The sequence below is a fragment of the Rattus rattus genome, chromosome 3 (assembly GCF_011064425.1).
Source record: "Rattus rattus isolate New Zealand chromosome 3, Rrattus_CSIRO_v1, whole genome shotgun sequence".
NCBI lineage: Eukaryota > Metazoa > Chordata > Mammalia > Rodentia > Muridae > Rattus > Rattus rattus.
The window spans coordinates 169,020,901-169,044,895 of record NC_046156.1 but is presented as its reverse complement, the minus strand read 5'-3'; the positions used below and the strand labels follow the sequence as shown (position 1 = coordinate 169,044,895).

Genomic DNA, 23,995 nt, shown 5'->3' with positions numbered 1-23,995 from the left:
GAGGGAAATCAGAGCAGGAACAGAAGCAGGAGTCATGGGGGAACACTGTTTCCTGGCTTACTCCCATAGCTTGCTTAGCCTGCTTTGTGATACAACCCAGAACCACCTGTCCACCTGTACAGGACCACTCGTAACGGGTTTCCTCCCCTTCCTCTCCCCCTCCCCCTTCCTATCTCCCTCCCCCTTCCTTTTCTCCCTCCCCCTCTCCCTTCCCCTCCCCCTCCCCCTCCCCCCACAGCAGTCATTAATCAAGAGAATGCTTAACAGATTCGCCCACATTCCATCTGAAGGAAGCGTTTTCTCAGCTGAGGCTCCTCTTCCCAGACATCTAGCTATGTCAAGTTGAACACCTAGCTGGGACATCATACCAATATAAAGTCTACTCGCCAGCAAATTGTCTTCAAGGAAAACAAAAGAGCTAACTAATCCTAGCATCCTCCATAATTTATAAAAATCATTCTTAGGACAAAAATTCTGAATTTTTTTACTTGCCTAGACCCAAACACTATTTGTATAATCAAAGCTGCCTTAGTTAGGGTTTTACTGCTAGGAACAGACACCGTGACCAAGGCAACTCTCATAAAGGACAACATTTAAGCGGGGCTGGCTTACAGGTACAGAGGTTCAGTTTATTATTATCAAGGCGGGAATATGCATCCAGGCAGGCATGGTACGGGAGTAGCTGAGAGTTCTACATCTTCATCTGAAGGCTGCTAACAGAATACTGACTTCCAGGCAGCTAGGAAGAGAGTTTTAAAGGCCACACCCACAATGACACACCCACTCCAACAGGGCCACACCTTCTAATAGTGCCACTCGCTGGGCCAAGCATATGCAAACCATCACCCTGCCTTACCAAGTCTAAGCTGGTTCCTTCCTTCCTTGGACCTCTGGTAACTGCTGTTCTGCCCCTTAGATTTTGTCCCCGTGTGTTCAACCTTCTTGCAAAACTTGTGTCTTCTAGGCCTCAACAGCCCCACACTAAATGATGATCCTACAATGTTTCTCTCCTTCCCAACTTAGGAGCTTTGCAGCACCTCCAACTCACCTCAGTAGGCCAGGCCATGAGGATTTATGGAGAGTGGATACTTGGATCTCTTTAGCCCCTAGAGATTAGGAGACAGAAATCTCCAGAGGATGGGGAAGGAGTAGGTTGGCTAATGTACTGGATGGTGGCGGGTGTCTTCAGAGAGCAAGGAGCCTCAGGTGAGAAAAGGCCTCCATGACATCCAACTGTAAGGCATTTTCTCAATTAGTGATCAAGGGGGAGGACCCAGCCCAAGGTGGGTGGTGCCATGACATCCCTGGACAGGTAGTCTTGAGTTCTATAAGAAGACAGACTAAGAAATCCATGTGAAGCGCCCTTCCATGACCCCTGCATCAGCTCCTGCCACCGGGTTCCTGCTCTGCCTGAGTGCCTGTCCCGACTTCCTCCAGCAATGGACTATGATCTGGAGATATAAACCAAATAAACCCTTTCCTCAACTTGCTTTTTGGTCCTGGTGGGTTTGTTGCAGCAGTAAAAACCCTAAGATAAACAGAGAAAATAAGAAGAAAAGTACCCAGTGGCTGGAGGCTGATGCAACATGGGACTGCATTACAGTAAGACAGCATGTGACCGCTCGAACAGTGAAGACACAGGAGCTCCAAGTCAGCTGGGACCAACATGACTGTGACAATGTTAACTGTCCTTTGTCCCACTGGCTTCTCTGCATCCTGAGTGGGGCCATTTGCCTGCTCATTCAGAAAACCCAGAGCAGGAACAGAAGCAGGAGTCATGGAGGAACACTGCCTCCTGGCTTACTCCCACAACTTGTTTAGCCTGCTTTGTGATACAACCCAGAACCACCCATCCAGGTACAGCACCACTCATCATGGGTTCCCTCCCCTCCCTTTCCCTCTCCCCCTCCCCAGGCTCATTCAGGTAGAGCACAGAGGAGGAGCAAACTCTAATCTGGGGAAACCCATTCTCGGCATTTCCCCATTTCTTCCTAGGTTAACTCATGAATGATCCTCCCCTTGGTTAAAATGAGTTCATAAAGTGGGCCATCCAAGACGCAGCTCACTTCTTGAAAGCACATGCCCGCTTCTTGCAGTTACTGTATGCTACCATTACTGTCTTAATAAAGTCTACATTTTTATTAGCTTAATCAGTTTCTTCTCCACTCAATACCGCCAGTCTTTTGGCAGGGAGGTAAGACAGCATCTTACTCTGTAGCTCACTCAGACTGGCTTAAAACTCACTGCGTAGCCTAGGCTGACTTCGAACTTGAAGCCATCCCCCTGCCTCAGCTTCCTACGTGTTGGGACTTCAGATGTGAGCCACTATCCCTGACAGAACCCCCACTCGGCAACAACAACAAAAACAGCTGGCAGAGCAGCTGTCCTCCAGGAAGTTTGTTCAGAAGCTAGTGGTATGGCTCCGTGGGTTTGGTCCCCGGCACGGCATGCTATGAAAGGATTTTTACTCGGGCTTGGCTTCTTTCAGTTGGCAGATTGGATGCCCCCAGTTTTCTTGTTTTTAAAGTAATAAAATAAGTAGCAATTTCTTTAAATTGGGGGGGGGGGCATGTCTTCTTGGTCTGCTATTCCTGTGAAGTTCTCTTCATCTCCGGGGGCCCAAGATGACGTCATGACTCCAACTTCAAGCCAGCCCGGAGCCGCAGGGAGGCTGGAGTCAAAAGCACACCCCAGAAAGTGACACTTCCACTTGCAGTATGAACCACCTGGTCAGAGGACCACATCTGCTTCTCGAGGAAGCTGGGAGTCTTCATGGCAAGGTGCCCGTTAGAAATGTAAAGCAACACAGTGAAATGGGGAGAGAGGTTGCGCATGGTGGTACACGCTGGGAGAACTGAAGCTGGAGGGTCCTGAGTTCAAGAACAGCCTGGGCTATACCGAGACGCCAAAAATAAAACTAACAGAAAAAAAAAAAATAACCAGGGGAGCAGATATTGAGACAGCAAGTGGTCTGTGCCCAGGATATAGTATATGTATAATCATCAACGTTAAAATCAGGGCAGGACCCACAGCCCAACACAGGGGTCCAACGATGAAGCTCATGCCGCACCTTGGCCTGGTCTCCTGCCACGTTGAAGATTTATGTTTGCCCTGTTGCTGTTGTTGCTAATTGATGTGTGGGCAGGGAGCAGCGGTACAGCCTGCAATGTTAGAAGCCGGCATGCTGCTCACATTTGTGAGTTCAGCACAAAAACTGAGGTTGGAGGGGAGGTTCCTGTAAGTTTGAGGCTTGCCTGGGCTACATGGTAAGCTTCAGGCCAGCTTGGGCTACGGTTTGAGACCCTGTCTCAAATAATGAAAAGGGAGAAGGAAAAGGAGGAGGGAGGGAGGGAGTTCGTCCCCTTCTGCTCACTTCTGAGCCCCTTGTTGGAACATTGGTGCTCAGAGGACATTGAAACTGCAGCACACTGCTCCAAGGGGAAACAAAACCTTTCTTTACAACAAACATGGTAATTCTAGGGGAAATCCCAAGGCTGCTGGGTTTATTTCTCTTGTGAGTTAAACTGAAAGCGCCAACCCTTGGTGAAGAAGATGGACCCTGCCGTGGCTGCGTTCTCTGTGTGGTATACTTCAGAGCCTCCCTCTCATCTGCATTGCTTCTCAGAGGATGAGAAGCCATCTTGAACAGCACCGGCAAATACCCACGCTCTCTAGGCCCAGAGTGAATGCTGGTTGCCATGGCGCTGCTTTTAATTGTTCCTGTGCTGACACATCTTGTCACACTGTCACATGCTGCTCCCCTGCACTGGGACCACATTTATCTCATCCTGCTGTTTGCTGACTGATGCTTCAGCTCTGCACCAGAAACCGTGCTCCATCACCCAAGGAGCAAGTGCGTGTGGACGCCACGCCCCCTGCCTCGCCCATCTATAAGGTACAAGGGTTGGAAACACCTGTACTGGGAGACTGGCGACCTAGATTTCTACTCCCAGTTCTCCACTGCATGCCTTTGGCAGAGGCTTTAATCTTTCTGTGCCTTGGGCGCCTCATCTGCGCCGTGGAAAAGACCGCGAGCTGTCTCCACAGTCTCTCCCTGATGTAATCACGCTCTGATCCCGAGTGCCCCTTCCCAGCAGCAGAGGCTCCACATCCGAATGCAAGTGAGGCAATTCCTGTAAGCTCTTGCACTACCCTCCCGGGCTGACTCTTTCTGAAACTCTCCTCGAGTACCTCGGGGCTGTGAGGGATTTGTTTTGTGTTAATTCCCTGGCAAGATGCCTCTTGCCAAGTGATCCCCACTGGTGTGCTCAAGGGACTGTGTTCTGCTCTGCTTGGGTCTTTATTTGCTTTGAAAATGCTTTCTTCTCACAGTCCCTGGTTAGTGCTTTGGCCTCTGAGTTAGCTCTCTACCTGACGAAGGCAAGATCTAAATTTGGAGGATGGCCTACGCGGGAAGCTGGTCTGATTTACAGGGTAGCGTCTTAGGGGAACAAGAGCTGGGAGAAGATGCCTCTGATACCTGTCTAGCCAGCATGCAGCTGGGCTCGCTGGCCAGAATACAAATGAGGTCATCTTTCCGTTCCTGCTTGCTTTGCCAGATCTCTGGTGTTCACATGCTGACTGCAGGAGCTGGGCTCCCACCTTCAAATTCTCCTTCCCACCCTCAGTTATTTCTGGAAATCCCCAGTTGGGGATTCATGTACAGCTACAAAACCAAAAGAATGGCCTGGAAACTCAGTTGACAAAGATAACAGAGTGTCTTGGAACAGATACCCTAATCTGGGGTTGAGGGGGAATCTTGGGACTCGATAACAATTCTTTGTTGTTGTTTTCGACTGTTTGCTTGTGTCTTTGAACAAGGTCTAACATGTTTCAGGCTGTCCTTGAATTCACTAGGTAGCCAAAGATGACCTTGAACATGTTCTTGCAAGAACCTCTAGAGGATTATAGGCATGTAGCACCATGCCTTGTTGTTTGCTATTCTGAGAATGGAAGCCAGGGTTTTGTGCCTGCTAGGTAAGCACTCTACCAACTTAGTCACATCCTCAGCCTGTACTACTTGGTTTTTGTTGTTGTTGTTGTTGTTGTTGTTGTTGTTGTTGTTGTTGTTTTTAATACAAGGTCTTATGTAGCCCAGGATAGCCTCAAACTCCTTCTCCCCCTGCTTCTGCTAGGGTTGTAGGCTTGTGACCACTCAGCTGATCATCCTGATGATATGAACTGCCCGTATCAGTTTGCCTGATAAGGAGCAAGGAAAACTCTGGCCAGACTTCAAGGAAGGCAAAACACTGGCTGGCTCTTGAAAACTGGATGCTGGGACAAATGATGCTGGTCTGAGGGAAGCAGGCATCTAGTGCCTTGCTCCTGGGTAACAGAGCTGTACAAATCAACCTCCAGTTGGACTGCTTGCTCATTCTGTTTAATGGCCAAAGCTATTATTATTGTTATTATTGTTATTATTATTATTATTATTTATTATCATCATTATTAAAGGCCAGATTCTGTAAGGTGATCAATCTGTTACATATGCCAATGACTCCCATTCAATAGAAAAGATAACTCCAAAGCCTGCAGCTGATTAGCCTCGAGGATAGCTATAAGACTTAAGCTATAAGCTGGCTAACTTATTTCAGAATGCCTTCCCTGTCTCTGAGACAGGCGCACATGGGGAATGGCTTAGCAATTTAAGATTCTATTTGGCATGGGCTATGCACACACCCCTCCTTGAACAATTCAGCAAGCAACGTGTTAGTGATGGAAGCCCCCCTCGTATGCGTCCCTAGTTCACCTGCTTTAAACAGTAGGAGTTAGTCACCCCCTTTAATAACTCCTTGAGAACAATCCAGTAACAAAAATGGGACAATCTGGCCCAGACTAGTTTCGGTACATATGTAAATAGGCAGATCGATGTCTTCAAAGTGAACTCTTAGGGATGTTCCTCCTCTACCACTGACGGCTAAACATAATTGGATATACATATTAAAACCTGATGCATTATGGGAAGTGATTTAGTCACAGTTCTGTCGCTGCGGAAAGACACCATGACCATGGCAACTCTTAAAAAGAAAAACATTTAGTTGGGGATGATTACAGTTTCAGAAGTTTAGTCTGTTACCATCGTGGCAGGGAACATGGTGGCGGGCAGGCAGACATGCTGGAGAAGGAACTGAGAGGTCTACATTCCGATCCACAGGCAGCTGGAAGAGAGAGACACTGGATCCAGGTTGGTCTTTTGAGACCTCAAAGTTCGCCCCCAGTGACACACTTTTCTAACCAGGCCATGCCTCCTAAGCCTTCTCAAGTCGTGTCACTGCCTGATGGCTAAGCATCCAAATAGATGAGCCTCTGGGGGCTCTTATTCAAACCACCACAGGAAGGGACACGCACAATAGAGGAAGTGGCTATATAACTAAATCTGTCAATCAAAACAATCACCCCAATGATGTCCCTTCACAAACAAACCATCTTGAACCCCGTAAAAAGAAGCCCCAAATAATAAGTGGGGACCTTGGGTGTCTTCACTCATGTTTCCTCTGTCAACCTCAACACTGAATTTCTGATCTGTTGTATTACAATGCTTTGAATTAAGTGCCCTCACTACTTTGCCATGTGAGTAAACTTTTATTTCATTCCTGAGGCCCAGGGCCTGGAAACACCTGGCCCAGACCCCAATCACCAGTAGCCACTCTACAGAGACTTCTGTCCTATGAAGTCTCATTGGACCAAGTTTATTGCCTCAATGGTTCCTCTTACTAAATGATTTAAATAAAATTTGGGGTACATGTTTTTAATACATTTCACATCAACCATGTTTTTTACTATTGAGAAATTATCCCTTGGTACTTATCCAAGTAATAATACTTATTGATCAACTGTTACAGCTGCCTAAGTCCATCCAAGCTTCTATAACAAAATACCATAGGCTGTGTTGGTTAAACAATAGAAAGTTTTTCACATTTCTGGAGACTGAGAAACCCCAAACCAGGAAAACATCAGGAAGAGCCTGCTTATGGTTCAGGGACAGCCTCACAAGTTTGAAGGGGCAGAGGAACTTTCTGGGTCTTCTCTTACAAGGGCACTAATCCTATTCATGAGGACCACACTGCCATGGTCTAGCTCAAACCCCTCAGTTCTCAGTGTTGTCGTGTTGGGGTTTGGCATTGTAACACCTCAGTGTGGGCCACAAACCTTCAGTCTGTAGCAATAGACAAGTCACTGTGTGTGCCCAGAAGCACAAGGACAAGACAGACAGGGCCTCTGCCCTCGTGAAGGAAGCAAGGACTGCAAGTTCACAAAGTGTAAATGATGATTAGGACTGTGTTACTGTCACAGAGGCTCATGAGGAGGAACTCTCAGAGCAGATGACATTAAGCTGAGGCAGAAAGAGGCAGGGAACACAGGATCCAAAAGAGGGAACAAGGAGCTGAGGACCAGAGGTCAGAGTTCACCAGAGTTCACCCAGGCAGGGTGAGGGTAGAGCTGAGCAAAAGAAAAATGGCAGACGAGCCCCAAGAGACAGAGGACCTGAAACTGAATGTCTTTCTCACTCCTGTAGAGCTAAGGAATCAAGAAGAGGATGTTCACCTGACAAACCCTGTGTGGTACAATATCCTGATTGTCCTAGTATGTCACATTACAGGGTTTTTATAAATCTTTCTTAAAGTTCACATATTACATATCATGGTACATCTCTCAAAAAACAAACAAACAAACAAAAAAACCTTGGGAAGTAGAGGGCAGAGAGACAGCTCCGTGCTTAAGAGTTAGGTTCTCAGCACACATGTAGACAGCTACAACCACCTGTAACTCCAGCTCCAGGGTATCCGGTGCCCTCTTCTGAATTCCCCTGGCAATTGCATACACACAGACACACACAGACACACACACAGACATACACACAGACACACAGACACACACACACACACACACACAAAGAGAGAGAGAGAGAGAGAGAGAGGGAGAGAGAGAGAGGGAGAGAGAGAGAGGGAGATATTTAGTGGGTTGCAGTTAAGAGCACTGACTGCTCTTCAGAGGTCCTGAGTTCAAATCTCTGCAACCACATGGTGGCTCACAACCATCTGTAATGGGATCTGGTGCCCTCTCCTGGTGTCTGAAGACAGTGACAGTGTACTTATATATAATAAATAAATAAATCTTTTTTTAAAAAAAGAAAGGAAGAAAAGAAAGAAAGGAAGAAAGGAAGGAAGGAAGGAAGGAAGGAAGGAAGGAAGGAAGAAAGATAGATATTTGGACCAGTAAAATGGCCTGGTACCCTGAGTTCAATCCCTGGAACCCACATGACAGAACAAAAGAACTAACTGTAAACATACAGCATGATGTGATAGTAGTTGCACACACATATGCCACCCAGCGTGTGTGTGTATGAGTGTGTGTGTGTGTGTGTGTGTGTGTGTGTGTGTGTGTGTGTGTGTGTAGATTATATATAAATTAAAAATAAAAGCTCGGCTTTCATGCAGTACTATTGATTACTAATCTCTGTTATTCAGGAGTCTCTGTTTCCCACTGTGCTATGTTCCTGTCTCAGGACACAGGCCAACACCCCACCAGGTGTCATTTGTGGCCTCCTTTCTTCAGCTTTCCTGACTTTTCTTGACCGTGACACCCTTAAACAGTGGTTGACATTTCAGACAATATCCTTTAAATTCGTCTGATGGTTAAAGTGAAGTTACAGCGTTAGGGAAAGACAGCAACAAGGATTTCCTCCCCTCCTTCCCCACCCTCCCCCCGACCCCGCGACCTCCTCTTTCTGCCTGTCTCTATCCTTATCTTTAACAAAGATATAACTTAAGACCTGGGCTGAGAATTGTCTTGTGATGCTCGTGGGAGGAGGAATTTTGTGATCCTCCAGAGAAAAGGGAAGACGCTGAACCTGAGAAGGGGGAGAGGGTGTGTGCTGTTCTGAAGCGAAGGGACCAGGTGGCTGTGAGCAGGTGACCTGAAAGCCGGTCTTCAAATCTCACAGAGCTCAGATCGAGTGGGAGACTCTTTCCTGCAACATCTTGGTGTCCTGCCAAGTCATGACGAGCTAAGGCTTTGCTGGATGTCAACTTTTTCTCACAGGCAGTTTGAATAGCATGAAACTCTACTGTGGGGCTGTTTTTCCTCCTCAGGGTGAAGGCATGGTCATGTGAGATGAACTAGGAATTGATTCCAAGACAGACAGAAAGCAAAAAGGAGATTTTAGCCTCAGACTGGTATTCCTAGCTAAAGAAAAAGGATACTGAGGGACGTAGTCTGGGTGTGGTAGCCCTTTGGTGTCCTCCAGGCCAAGGGCTGAGGCAAGAGGACTGCTTGAGCCCAGAGTTTGAGGTTAGCCTAGGCAGCAGAACAAAATCCTGTCTCTAAAAAGAAAAGTAAGAAGAGGCTGAGGGAAGGGAGACGTAGATGGAGGGGAAGACCAAGGGAGGAAACGACAGGCAAGCAAGCCAGGCTCGGCTGGGACTCTTAATCCCAGCACTCAGGAGTTAAGACAGGAGAATTGCCTCAAGTTCAATGCCACCCCTAGGCTATATAACAGAACCCTGTATCAAGAAAGAAACAAGGAGAGAGAGAGAGAGAGAGAGAGAGAGAGAGAGAGAGAGAGAGAGAGACAGAGAGAGAGAGAGAGAGAGAGAGACAGAGACAGAGAGACAGAGACAGAGACAGAGAGAGACAGAGACAGAGAGAGACAGAGACAGAGAGAGAGGAAGAAGAAGGAGGAGGAAGAAGAGAGGAGGAGGAGGAGGAGGAGGAGGAGGAGGAGGAGGAAGAAGAAGAAGAAGAAGAAGAAGAAGAAGAAGAAGAAGAAGAAGAAGAAGAAGAAGAAGAAGAAGAAGAAGAAGGAAGAAGGAGGAGGAGGAGGGGAGGAAGGAGGGAGGGAGAGAAAGAGGGAAGAAAGGAGTAAAGGGGAGGACGGAAGGAGGGAGAAGGCATTTGTCAAACTTGAGTGGTGGGATTGCTTGGAGAACAGGATAAACAGAATAGTAAGAACAGAGTTACAATGACACAGGGTCGGAGAATGAAGGACTTCTTGTTGAACTTAGGTGGACTGTGCACACTGTTATGGGACTTTAGATCTGACAAATAGAGAGAAATCAGCAGTTGACTTTTTCTGAACCTTCATCCAAAACCCAACCACATCCCAGTATGTTGAAAGGTTAAGTCACAGCTTTCAAGAAACCCGCAGGCCAGTGAGTCGGTGGGATGCCTCATGGTCTTCATCAGTGCAAACAAAATCCCTTACCACTTGTTAGAAAGTGTAGCTGGGCAGAAGCGGCAGGCCTATAATCCCACCCGGCTGAAAAATGAGGATCAGAACGAGCTCAAAGCCTGCCTGGGCAATACACAAGACTCTTGTCTCAAAATAAAAAGTTTAAAAAAAAAAAAAAGGCAGGGGGAGTGGTCTGTAAACTGTGCTTGCCTTGTTAAACACAGAAAGAAAATGGATCTGTGTGCTGATGACCTCATCTTGCTGCCACTGTGCTGTATATGTGGCATAATATACCTGTCGGTTCTGTTCTGTTGAAAGGCATGACTGTGGCCAAAACCCTTCTCGTTATTCTAGCAGTGGAGTTACAACCGTCACCGGCTCATTAGGACAGTGGTTCTCAACCTGTGGGTCTCGACCCCCTGGAGTAGAATGACCCTTTCACAGGGGTCACCTCAGACCATGAGAAGACACAGTTATTTACATTCCAATTCATAACAGTAGCAAAATTACGGTTAGGAGGTAGCAACGGAAATAATTTTATGGTGGGGGTTACCACAACACGAGGAAGTATATTAAAGGGTCAAAGCATGGGGGGAGGCTGTGTGTGAGAAGCATTGATCTAGAGCTTCCTCCTCCCCCTTTACAGTGGCTTTGCTACCCCCTGCTATTAGTTATTGATACCGTCCCCACCCTTCTGCCCACCTAACGCTCTATTCACCGCGCGTGCGTGAGTGTGTGCCTGTGCCTGTGCCTGTGCATATGCGTGTGTATGTGGGCATGTGGGTGTGTGCGTGTGGTGCAGATGTGAGTATACATGAAGGACAATTTGGGCATGGGGATGATATTGGAGTGACAGCCTTAATCATGTCTGTTGGCATCAGAAGCTGTTTACAGTCTCCGAATCCATAAATGACGTCACCCCTAGGCAACAAGAGCCCTTCTCTGTCTGTTGCCATGGCAACCACCACACACCTGTGAGTCTCACCAGCACACACTGGTGCATGTAATAATGTCATAACCTGAATAAAAGGCAGAGACCCCCAACCCCCTCAGCCCTTCTTCCCTCTTCTTCCTTTTCTCTTCCCCACTTCACGGCAATAAACCTCTTCTTGTGGGATTGTAGTGGCCTGTGTGTGATCTGTCCGGATATGAGCCACTTTCTCTTTTAAGATTTATTTATTTTATGTATATGAGTACACTGTAGCTGTCTTCATGCACATTAGAAGAGGGCATCAGATCCCATTACAGATGGTTGTGAGCCACCATGTGGTTGCTGGAATTTGAACTCAGGACCTCTGGAAGAACAGCCAGTGCTCTTAACCGCTGAGCCATCTCTCCAGCCCCACGAGCCACTTTCTAACACAACAATGCCCCCATCTTATTTGGGGGGAGAGGGTAGTGTTGTTTGATTGGTTGGTTAATTGGTTTTTGTAGTTATTTCAAACAGTCTTGGAATGTAGCCTGGCTGGCCTGGAAGTTTCTGTATAGGCTAGGTGGGCCTCAGACTAACAGACATTCTCCTGCCCCTCCCTCTCATGAGCTGGGGTTAAAGGAGTGGACTGCTATAGCCGGCTTCACTTTATATGTTAAGATGGGGCTCTGTCACCAGTGGAAGGAGAAGCCCTGGGTCCTGCTAAGACTGAACCCCCAGTGAACTAGACTGTCGGGGGAGGCGGCAATGGGGAGGGTGGGGAGGGAACACCCATAAGGAAGGGGGGAGGAAGGGGATGTTTGCCAAATGTACATAAGAAATACTCAAGTTAATAAAAAAAAAAAAAAAAAAAAAAAAAAAAAAAAAAAAAAAAAAAATGGGGCTCTGTCTAGTTTGCTCTTCAGTTGCTACTACAAAACATTCTGACCAACAGAGCTTGGGAAGGAAAGGAAAGGAAGACTTGGCTTGCCCTTCAGGTCACAGGCTATCACTGGGGGCCTCAAGGGAGAAAGCTGGAGGAGGAACGGAAGAGGAGGCCATGGAGGAATGCTGCTACTGGCTTCCTGAGCTGGCTTCCTCAAGAAACACAGGGCCACCCGATCAAGGATGACCCTGCCCTCATCGATCTACCCCAGCCCCTTTCAGTCAACAGTCAGGAAAATACCCCACAGACATCCTCCAGGCCAATCTGATGGTGGCAACCCTCCAACTGAGTCTCCTTCAGATCACTCTGGGTTATGTCAGCCCTGGAAATTACAAACGACTCTTTCTCTTTGTTTGCTTGTTTGCACCACAGTCTCCATCGCAGGAAGTCCTCAAGCTCACTGTGCAAGTTAGGATAGCATTAACTTCTGCTTTTCCTGCCTCTACCTCTGGGATATTGGAATTACAGGCATGAACCACCACACTCAGAATTATGCAGGGCTAGGGCTTGAATCCAGAGCTTTCTGCATCCTACGCTGGTACCCTACCAACTGAGCTTCATCAACAAAACTCTATCTCCCTCTCAGCCAGCAAAATCTGCTCCTCCTTTTGTGTGCCTCCAGTCACTTATGGGAACAGCCAGGCACCGCATCCCCCAAACCAGAAAATTTAGTCATTGTTAACAAAGAGCTTCTCTGCTTCCCACATCTGATCTACTGTCAAAGCTGAATCCATCTTAAAATTCGGTTTCTCTCCCTCCGCCAGAAACACTCTACGCCTCTGCCTTTTCATCTGTCGGAGGCTACTACTCCTTTGACGTCCCTGCCATTCTCTGGGGTCATTTATAACAGTAACCCCTCTGCTAAACAGCAAGAAGAATTAGATGCCTGAGGGTGCTAGCTGGTCTTTGCCCATGTGTAAAAGTCAGTGTATCACTCACCGCAAGAAGTGAACGATATTCTGACCGGTTTGAGAGTTTAGTATATTTAGTCCCCAATAAAACTCAGGGTGCTTGATGTTAGGTAAACTTGAGCCTTCTTCCTTCCCTCTGAACCTACAGCTAAAAGAGAGTGGGCGTGGCTGCATCCTCCTGCTCCTCCGGCAACCTGTCTCTGCCACGCCCTACTTTCTGTGATTCCTGACCGTTATGGATATCTATTAAACAATTTAAGACGGCAGGTCCCTCTTCGTTATTTGGACGTGCTGACCAGGAACTTCCATGACTGCTCTTCATCCCATGCAGGAGATGGGTATGGCTTCTGGTTCTCTGGCCACAACCACCTTTCTCACCCTAGAGAGGAAGGGCCATTTCCAGCACTCTATCTGTTGGATCTCATCAAACGCACAGGTAATCTGCCTGGGTAGGATCTCCCTATGAATCAAGACTCCCTTTACACTTGGTCTCAGGAAACAAGAACATTAGTGCAGATATGAGCAAAGCACCTCCCCACCTTTTAAAAAAAGACGATTCTAATAAGATACACTCAAATGTCACCTAATGACAGGGTTCTAGAAAATGCACTGACAGGCACTTTCGTCACTGTTTGAGTATCAGAACACATATACACAAACCAGGATGGAAATACTATCATTAGGTAATATGATCTTTTAAAATTTATTTGTGGGGGTTGGGGATTTAGCTCAGCGGTAGAGCACTTGCCTAGCAAGCACAAGGCCCTGGGTTCGGTCCCCAGCTCCGAAAAAAAGAAAAAAGAAAAAAGAAAAAAAAAATTATTTGTGTGTCTGTGCATGCACGCACCTGATTCCACCATATAGGTCCCTAGGATCAAATTCATATTGCCAGTTTTATGAGACAAGCTGCTTTACCAACTGAGCCATGTTCCCATCCCTAGGTTACGTAATCTTAAGGGACCACTGTTAGACTATGTGACCCACGATTACCTGACACATTATGCAACACATAACACATAATGAATGCCTCATAAAGTTTGCCTTTTAATATGAACACACCAGGGGACTGGAGAGATAGCTCATCGATTAAAAGCTCTGACAGCTCTTCCAGAGGACCCAGGTTTGATTCCCAGCACCCACATGGCAGCTCACAACCATCTGTAACTCCAGTGCCAGGGGATCTGACACCCTCCTCTGGCCTCTGCATGCACACGGCGCACAGGCATGCATTCAGACAAACACTCATGCACATAAAATACTAAGAAGTAAAGTCTCAAAAAAAACTTATAAGTATACATGTCAGTGGGCTTTAAGATATCCATACACACCTGTACAATCATCCCCTCCCTAAACATTTGCTTCATCCCCAGAAGAAACTGTGTATCTGTTAGCAAGCAGTCATTCCGGCCTCTCCCCCTCCCCCTGCCTCTGGAAAACACTTACCTGCTTTCCCTCCCATGATGTTTTAATCCTGAAAAATTAATACAAACGGATCCTAACAATCCAAACAGGCTGAGTCTCCCTCCTTCTGTGTCGCATCTCCCCTCAGTGATAGGACTTCTATCTAGTACTGAGCTGGTGAGGGACTTTTATATCTGGTTTCTTTCAGTTCATCTGCTGTTTACTGGGTTTGTCCTCACTGTAGCACAGAGTGGTACCTCAAGGCTGTTTGGATACATTGTATTTTGTTTACCATCAGCTGATGGACAGAACTGATTGCAGCCTTGTGTCAGCTATTCTCAGTAATGCTGTCAGGAACATTCACCTGTAAGTCTTTGTTTGGACATGTGTTTTCAGTTCTGCTGGGTATATACCTAGGAATCTTACGCTGGTGACTGGGTTAAGCATTTCTGAGGAACTGCCAACCCATGTTTGCAAGTGTTTGTATATTTACACGTATATTTCCTTCAACAATGTGAGAGGATTTTACTTTTCCACCTTTCACCATTGATTATCATTTTTATTTTTTTTAAATCCTTCTCGGCATGGAGTAATATCCTCTTTTGAGTATAGTTCCCTGATCAATAATGATGTTGGGTGGTTTTCCAGGTACTTATTAACAAGTTGTGTAGTTTCTCTAGAGAAATTGTATTCAGTTCCTTGCTTTAGTTTTTTGTTTGTTTGTTTTGGTTTGGTTTGGTTTGGTTTGGTTTTTTGAGAGAGAGTCTTGTGGTGACTTCATTCACCCAAGTGCTAAGGATTTCTGGTGTGGGCCACCACGGTCAGACAGCCAGTGGGAGTATCTAATGGCTGAGGCTGTTGATTGCAGCTCTGTGCTAATACAGAACCTATTATGTAGAGAGCCCGGTTAAACTCTGCTTTTCACCTGGTAGCCATTAGACACACCCCAGCCACTGTAGGGCTCTTCTGCTATCACAGATCCAGGATTCTCACTTCCTGAAAAGTATATGTCTCCTCCTGTTCTCACATTCCAATACACAATTCCCAGGATAAATGGTCCCTACAGTACTGAAAGCCAAAAACGAGGTTCAGAAAACACCAGTGTACACCATGTAGGTCTTGGCTGCATGAATTTGGTGTCCTTCCAATCTGGTGAACTGAGGGGTTGTGACTACCATGGTGTCACATCAGGCCCCTGTTCCCCAAAGCGGAAGCTTTGGCTGGCTTTAGTTAGTCTTACTGTGGTGTGTCCGGCTGCCTGTCTTTATTTCTATAGCCAGCGCGGAATGGAAATGCAGGCAGAACTTCGTTCACATGACCACGATTTCCCTGCTTTTTGGTCTCAGAACCTTTTGATGCTCACTGTGTGTGTGTGTGTGTTAAACTTGCTGATACTATATTCAAACCTAACATTGAATCGCTTTGCAAATATTTCTTAATTCCTTCTAAATGGAATTGAAAGAGCAGTGACCTCTTACATGTTAACATGGATGGCATTTTAGTGAAAATACTTTTTTCAAAACAAAACATAAGAGTGACATTGTTTTCGATCTTAACGAATCTTATATCGATTGGACGATGAGAAAGCTGGCTTCTCATGTCAGCTCCTCACTGGATCCGTTTCATTTACTGTTTTGTTTGAATTAGGTGAAGTAAATCTAACTTCCCACAGATACGCAATTGAGAAGGGAAAAAACATATTCAAGTTTTTGGGTTTTTTATAGAGCTGGGTAGCCTGGGGCGCTCCACTAAAGCTAGGTAAGCACATTTTCCCCAAAGTTCTGTTAAAATGAAAACTCTAGCACTCTTTAAAGATTTTAGTTTTAATGATGTGTCTGTATGCACACCTCTGGGTGTGTCTGTGCACGAGCGCAGTGCATGCGAAGGCCAGAAGAGGGTATAGTGTCTCCTGGGTCCGGGATGGCAGGCAGTTGTGAGCTGCCCTGCATGGGAGCTGGAAACTAAACCTGGATTTTCTGCAAGAGCAGGAACGCTCTTAATCACTGAGCCAACTCTTGGGCCTGAAGTCAAGCATTTTCATGGACATTTTTGTTACATTAAAATTCACTACATTTTGTGCCTTGTTTGTTTTATTATTTAGACCCTGTGTGCACCTCCTCCTCCCCCCATCTCCCAGCTCCTCATCCCATCTAAGCCCTTCTGAGCCTAAAATTGGACCTGTCATTTTCCTTATATATTCCTTTACCTTCCCCACCCCTCTCTAAACCTTCTTTCTTCCCTCGGCCCTGACCTCTGTCTACAGTTCCTCACACCCACGTCTATGCTCCTTCCTGAGGCAGAAAAATCTCAGATTACACTTCAGATTTTTAAAAATTTTTCATACAATGTATTTTGATCTTTTCCTTCCCTGCCTCTTCCCAGAAACACCTCAGTTCCCTACCCTCCCAACTTCATGTTCATGTTCTCTGTCTCTCTCTGTCTCTGTCTTTGTCTCTGCCTCTCTGTCTCTCTCTGTCTCTCTGTCTCTCTCTGTCTCTCTCTGTCTCTCTCTGTCTGTCTCTCTCAAAAAAAAAAACCAAAAACAAAGTAAACATCAAAAAGACAAAAAAAACAAAAAAAACAAAAAAACTACCAAAACAAAACATAGCAATACAATGACTCCTAATGTCACAGTGCTACACCCACACTCGACCCTGGTCAGAGAAGCCTCTTCTTGCAGAAGATGGCAATTAACACAGAGATCCACACTGGACATGTCACTGGAGAGTGAGAGACTCTGGAGCCTCAGCCCTAACGGATGCCATCATCGAACCCCTCCACTCAAGGCTCAGGGATGTATGCGGAAGAAGAGGCGAGGCAGAAAGACTGTAGGAGCCAGGAGCGGTAGGCGGCTGCAAGGGAATAAGAGCCTTGCAGACACTACATGGCTGATGCACACATGAACTCACAGACAGCATGCACACGACCCGCACAAGTGCAAGGCAGAAGAAATCCCAGCAGAACAGAGAAGAGGAAATGGGCACAAAATCCTACCCAAAATCAAGAAGCCAGTTCAGAAGTCTAAGGATTGAAGTAGTCCAAGGTTTTCTCCTTTACTTTTTTTGTTTGAAGTAGAGGATAAAGCAGGGTCTCCTAGAACCTACCCTCGCCTTACCGTCTATGTGATCAAGCCTAGTCTTGAGCTCCCTGATCCTCCTGCCTCAGACTCAGAGTACTGAGATCACATGTGTGTCACCCAGGTCAGCTGGGATATTCAGATGTTTTATTGATCTCATGGAGATCAATGCTTTCCATTGTAAGAGAATCAGGTTCCTCCTGACATGTTTCATATTTCATATCTTGGCTCAAGTGAACCCACACTGGCACTGGGTCAGCATACCAAACTCTACCAACTCATACCAACACCTACCAAGAGACTCCAAACTGTAATGCCATTAGGCTGTTGCCCATATCATTTCCTCTGGACGAGTCATCATCCTTCCGATCACAGAAGCCCCAGAATGTTTGGGGTTCATGCGCAGCAAGGCTCCAACACCCTTTCCCTAGCATCAGCTTTGACCCATATGTCCCCTTCTCCAAAAACTGTTCCTTGACTTCACCACAGGGAGAATTCATAGTTTTCCCTTTCTCTGGTCCAACACAGTTATTTATAAATGAAATAAACCCTCGGCATTCATAATTCAACACTCCTCCTTTAGCCAACTTAAAATCACTCTAGCAACCGTTGTGCCAGGAAGCGTTGGTGAACCCCAAAGACCACCAAGGAGCCAGCTCTGATGTAATCACATCAGGGTCTCTTTATTACAAGCTCAGGCTTGGGCTCTCCTCCAAGCTAACAGCGACACAGCAGGACAGGAAGGGAAGGTGGAGCAGCCTCAAACCCTCAGCAGGACAAGTTCTTATAGGAAAATAGGAACAGTGTGGGGGTATCTGGTCTGGCAACCATCAATAGAATGACTATAAGCCAACAGGGTGCTCAAACTCACTTCAGTGTCTGAAAGCACATCTGAAACAATCTGACTGATCTTTGATTGACTGTTGTTAGGGAGTAGCTAGGGAGTAACTCTGGGGTATGGGCCAAGGAACAGTCATGGGGTCCTTCCTAGTACGTGGGTGCAACTTGAGTTCAGCTGCAGGTGAAGTTCTAAGGCTTTTTTTTTTTCTCTTTAAAATGGAGGCCAGTTCCAAGATGGAGTAGGTTTGGCCTCTCACAAAAAGCCTACAAAGTGCCATCATTTGACCAAAACAAAAGTGAGAACTGTTCTTTGAAAAGGAAGGGGAAAAAAATGAGTCACTTCCCACTGGAAGCCTCTCAGGACTCCAGACACACAGGTGCAGATCGAGCACCTTCTGACTAGGTTTGGCTCTAACAACATTTATTCAGGGGACAGGACATGTAGCTCAGTGGTAGACCGTTTGCCTGGTATGTGTGAGGCCCACAGAAACCCTTGTATTCTGTGTGAGGTCCTAATTCAATCTCCAACAGTTAACACTGGGGGAACAAAGTAGAAGCAAAGAACCTGAGAACCTGAAGATGTTGGCTTTAAGGTTTGCATAGCTCTTCAACAATGTCAGGAAATCCAATCAATGCTGTGAGCAGACTACGTCAAAAACAGGTGCATATATTGATGTTGTTCCAATGTCAGAATTCATTGAATAACAATGCTCTCATGGGCTACATCGGTTTCTTGGCAGCAATTTGCAAAGTAATCCCAACCTCCTTGATATCTGGCCAAGGCAAACACATGTTCTCTAAGTCCGACTTTAACTGTTAATATTAACTTCTACATCACTCATTGCACATTATGCAATAATATATGCATATTTATCAATCAAATATATAGATAGGTGTGTGTGTCTGTGTGTGTATATCTGTGTGTGTGTCTGTGTGTGTCTGTGTGTATGTGTCTGTGTCTGTGTGTGTGCGTGTGTGTGTGTGAGTGTGTGTCTGTGTGTCTGTGTATGAGTGTGTGTGTGTGTGTATGTGTGTCTATGTGTCTGTGTGTGTGTGTATGAGTGTGTGTCTTTGTGTGTGTGTCTTTGTGTGTGTGTCTGTGTGTGTGTGTCTGTGAGTGTGTTTGTGTGTGTCTGTGTGTGTTTGTCTGTGTGTGTCTGTGTGTGTGTGTCTGTGAGTGTGTGTGTCTGTGTGTGTCTGTGTGTGTTTGTCTGTGTGTGTCTGTGTGTGTGTGTCTGTGAGTGTGTTTGCCTGTGTGTGTCTGTGTGTGTTTGTCTGTGTGTGTGTGCGTGTGTGTGTGTGCCTGCATGAGTGTGTTTAAAGAATTTCCATACAGAGTGAGAGAGTTCATCTAAAACAGTGTTTCTCAACCTGTGGGTTGCGACCCCCTCAGATGTCAAGCAACCTTTTCACAGAGGTCATACATCTGATAATCCTGCATAACAGATATTTACATTTCTATTCCTAACAGCAGTAGACATAAAAACAATTTTACGGTTGGAGGTCACCACAACACAAGGAACTAGCCATATTAAAGGTTCACAATATTAGGAAGGTTCAGAGCCTGAGAGGTAGGAGTCAGGGGCTGGCTAAAGAGTCTCTGTTGGAGGTCAGATAACTAACCTCACTGAAGGTCTGCTGTGAAGTTAGAGTTGAGAGGAGCTCAAAGAGAGCTGCTGAAGCACCGGCCAGACTGTGGAAGCTGCAGAATCTGAAGGCAAGATGGGCTCCGAGGAGCAAACAGACTGACGGCAGATCCAGATGCTCAAACAGGCAGGCAGGCAGTAGCAATCTCAGCAACGGGGACTGTGACAGTGGGGAGGCCTCTGCCTGCAGGTTCCTGGATGTGCAAACCCTCCCTCGGTCAGATGACAGGTCTGTGGGGCTACCCTGCCACGAAAGTGCTAAGTGTCTGCTTCTCTCCTGCATCCGGGTGAGAGAGTGTGGTCCTCTCCTCAGTCTGCTGTGTCCTGGAAGTTATTGAGCCTGGAAAGTTTCCGGTTTAGGGTGCGAGGTGGGGTTGTTTGTTTGTTTGTATGATTTCTGCATTCCTGAGTGCTCCTTTAGTCCCAGTGTACCTTGATAAACTTACAGTGTGCTGTCCTTTCTGTTATAACCATCTTGCCAGGCAGGTACCGATGTTTATATGCCAACCAAGGGCAGAGTTGACTTCTGCATTTGCTCCCAAATAGTCAAGTTCTGCTTGTAAAATGGAGTCCCTCCCAGCAAAGTACAGCCTGGAAAGTTTCTGGTTTTGTTTGTTTGTTTTTGTTTTGGGGGTTGTTTGTTTGAGATTTATTTATTTACTATATACATAGTGTTCTGCCTGCATGTCAGAAGAGGGCACCAGATCTCACAAATTGTTGAGAGCCCCCATGTGGTTGCTGGGATTTGAACTCAGGACCTCTAGAAGAGCAGTCAGTGCTCTCAACCTCTGAGCCATCTCTTCAGGCCAAAAGTTTTACATTTTATGCAACATTCTATGGAGTAACTTGGGGCAGGGTGAAGCCTGATATCAACAGTCAGGGATTGTTGGATTCTTGGCAAGTCCACATGGGCACATGCTGTGTCAAAAGGCAAACAGCACCTCCTCACCTAACCTCCATTCCACAGGGCATCAACATAAAGGCCTCCCCACACCAAATTTTAGCAGGTAGAAATGTCTTCCTGGAATTCTCCAGTGCCTTTCGCTTTCTTTTTATCACCCAGAACTTGGATGTGTTCTTTCACTAAACCACACATCACCCATCTGAGTCTGAGGGCCAGGGGCTCCCAGGCCAGAGGTGCATCACATAATTTACACATATCCTTCTGTCTACTCTAAATTATCTCTAGCTAATTAAAATCTTGGGTACAATGTAAATGTTATACCAATGGTTATTATGTTGTGTTCTTAAGGAAATAATAATAACAATAAGGAAAACAAATCCGAACATGTTAAGTACAGGTGCAACTTTTAGAAGTCAATTCATTGGGGTTGGGGATTTAGCTCAGTGGTAGAGCGCTTGCCTAGCAAGCGCAAGGCCCTGGGTTCGGTCCCCAGCTCCAAAAAGAAGAAAAGAAAAAAAAAAAAAAAGAAGTCAATTCCTTTAAGCCCTGGTTGGTTTAATCCATGGTTGATGGTGGTGAGATCTAGCATAGGAATAACTTGCAACCTAAGGCACCACTTGGCTTGGGCAGTAAACATACCCTTAGCAACCTGTTGGCAACCTGAACCTACACCTGTATGTCTGCTTTAAACAATAAAAGTAAATCATTCCCCTTACAACCTTGTCACAATGTCCTGACCCAACCCATCCCAACATGGCCATATCAGGGGTTGGAAAACAGCAGGCAATCCGGCTAGCACTGGTTTGGGATACACACACAGTTAAGGCAATGTGATGGTTTGTATACACTTGCCCCAGGGCGGATGGCACTATTAGAAGGTGTGGCCCTGTTGGAGTGTTGTGACTGTGTGCATGTGGGCTTAAGACCCTCATTCTAGCTGCCTGGAAGTCAGTCTTCCACTAGCAGCCTTCAGATGAAGATGTAGAACTCTCAGCTCCTCCTGCACCATGCCTGCCTGAACAGTGCTATGCTCCTGCCTTGATGATGATGGACAGAACCTTAAACCTGTAAGCCAGCCCCAATTAAATGTTGTCCTTATGAGTTGCCTTGGGTGCTCGCTTCGGCAGCACATATACTAAAATTGGAACGATACAGGGAAGATTAGCACAGTCCCTGCGCAAGGATGGCACACAAATTCGTGAAGGGTTCCATATTTTTGAGAATAGCCTTGTTGGGGCAGCAGTGGAAGGGGAAGCCTTGGTCCTGCCAAGGTTGGACCCCCAGTGCATATGGGGGGGGGGAGTAAGGAGGATGTATAGGGGGAATACCTGTATGGGAGAGGGGGAGGGAGGGAATGGGAGCTTATGGACAGGAAACTGGGAAGGGGAATAACATTTGAAATGTAAGTAAAAGTAAAGAAATATATCTAATAAAAAAAATTTTTTTAAAATGAGTTGCCTTGGTCATGGTGTCTGCTCACAGCAGTAAAACCCTAACCAAGACAGGCACATCATGTCCTTTGTATGAACTTTTAAGGAAACTTCCTTATTTACCAACTTATGCCCATATGTCACCAGGCATTCATACGATTAAAATCAAATGTTCCCCAGGAAAGGGCAAAGAGCAAAGAGCAAGGGCTTACATAACCCAAGCCTGTCAAAGAACCACCTGGGATATACCCTTCAGTAGCAAAGCTCCACTGCCTCCTAGACCCTGTAAAGGAAGGACAACCTGAGGCTCTCACCTATTTTATCTACTCATCTATCTATCATCTATCTATCTATCTATCTATCTATCTATCTATATCTATCTATCTATCTATCTATCTATCTATCTATCTATCTATCGTGGGTGGAGAATCAGTTCTCTCCCTCTACCATATAGTTCTGGGGATTCAACTCAGGTTGTCAGGCTTAGTCACAAGTGCCTTTCCCTACTGAATCTGAGACATCTTGCTGCCACTTTAATAATAAAAAGGTTATGTGTGTGTGTGTGTGTGTGTGTGTGTGTGTGTGCGTGTGCGCGAGCGCGTGCATGTGCCTGTGCACACTCGCACTTGTGCTGCAGCACGTGTGTGGAGATCCATGAATACCATTGGAGAGCCGGTCCTTATCTTCCCCGGCGGGATCTAGGGTTCAAATGCACGTTGCAGGCTGGTGCAGCAAGTGCCTTTACCTACTAAGCTGCTAAGCCGTGAACTCAGCTCCTCTGAGGATTCATCTCAAGGAGCCCTCTGTTCTCTTTGACAGTGGATTTGATCTGTATACTGCTATGCGTGTGAGACTCTTCAAGTCTTTGATTTTATGTCAAGGATCTGTAAACACTTGGTCCAGACAGCATCCTCCCAGTAACAAACACTGGGCTATGGCTGCTCTAGGTGGTGAGTACGATAATTACGCTTCATCGGGTATCCTCAGGCCAGCAGGATCCCCATTGCTCTGGAACTTACTAGAAACGCAGATTCAGAGGCCTTACCTGGAGTTACTGAACCAAATCCTCTGGGACGGAGTTCAGAATTCTGGGTCTCAACAAGCCCAGAATGTTGAGTCGCTGGCTTAAAACTCACAGTTCATCCCAATCCTGCTGGGGCATCGGGCCTCCCGGGATGAACAAAGCTAAAGAAAGGACAATGCTGTCGATGGACCACATTCCTGCACTACTGTATCTCCATACGTGTACACTGCTTGCGCTGCTCACCCTTTGGTTTTCTTGCCCACTCCTAACCCAGAGCCATGCTTCCCGAGGACATGAGTGTTTGCTTTCCATTCCAGTCTCCATCCCCAGCACAACAGAAGCCATCAAACAACCCTTGCTGGCCAAGGATAAAACAGTAAAGTGGCCTCTCCTTTCTAATTGTCCATTCCCTTAACAGCTGCTTCCTGCTGCTTCCCATTCAAGGAGCATTGTCACAGTGGCTCCTGTGTGGGAGCCAAGAGCTGTCTCTTCCAGGGAGTCTGGGAACAATCGTCCCTTTGCATACAGGACAAGTGGGGGCCCTGGCTTCTTGAATGCAGTCGAACCTTCTTGCGCATTCAATTTTTTGTTCAGGCTGTCCTCAGAGAACACAGCTACACAATAGCACAGAACTGAACATGGTGATTACTAAGCTGAGTTCTTGCTGCCAGCTCCTGGCTGGAGCTCTCTCACAGGCAGTCGTACACAGGGAGTCAAACGTGATCTGGAAATAAGC

The 23,995-nt window shown here is 46.4% G+C and overlaps 1 non-coding gene across 1 annotated transcript; it reads left to right on the top strand.

Moving 5' to 3' along the window:
- The first annotated feature begins 21,916 nt into the window (after nt 1-21,916).
- On the top strand, nt 21,917-22,023 carry LOC116897405. The gene has a single exon (XR_004387448.1). It is a non-coding gene; the product is annotated as a U6 spliceosomal RNA (small nuclear RNA).
- The last annotated feature ends 1,972 nt before the right edge of the window (nt 22,024-23,995 follow it).